Genomic DNA, 249 nt, shown 5'->3' with positions numbered 1-249 from the left:
CGCAGTATGGCCGGGAGGCAGACGTTGTTCAAACACTGGAAATGCCCCTCAGGACATCGGCCTTGAGGAGGAAGAGTTCCCGGTACCTCGGTGGGACAATCCTCTTCGTCGGACCGGTCGGCGCAGTCGAACTCGTCGTCGCACCTCCAGCTCTCTGGGACGCACTGAGAGGAGTGTGCACACTGGAACTGGTTCAATGCACAGGTTGGAGGCTGCGGAGTCACTGGTGCTGAGGTTAAAGGAGATGAT

At 58.6% G+C, this 249-nt stretch overlaps 1 long non-coding RNA gene across 1 annotated transcript in view; it reads right to left on the bottom strand.

Annotated features, from left to right (window-relative positions):
* Positions 1-23, bottom strand: part of LOC128382184 (uncharacterized) — a 5,643-nt gene extending 5,620 nt beyond the window's left edge. Inside the window, exon 1 of the long non-coding RNA XR_008323689.1 lies at positions 1-23. This exon is cut by the window's left edge and continues 50 nt beyond it. This is a non-coding gene — a long non-coding RNA (uncharacterized LOC128382184).
* Between the last annotated feature and the right edge of the window lie 226 nt (positions 24-249).

This window comes from Scomber japonicus, chromosome 21 (assembly GCF_027409825.1).
Source record: "Scomber japonicus isolate fScoJap1 chromosome 21, fScoJap1.pri, whole genome shotgun sequence".
NCBI classification, from domain to species: Eukaryota; Metazoa; Chordata; class Actinopteri; order Scombriformes; family Scombridae; genus Scomber; species Scomber japonicus.
This window is presented reverse-complemented; position numbering and strand designations above follow the sequence as displayed.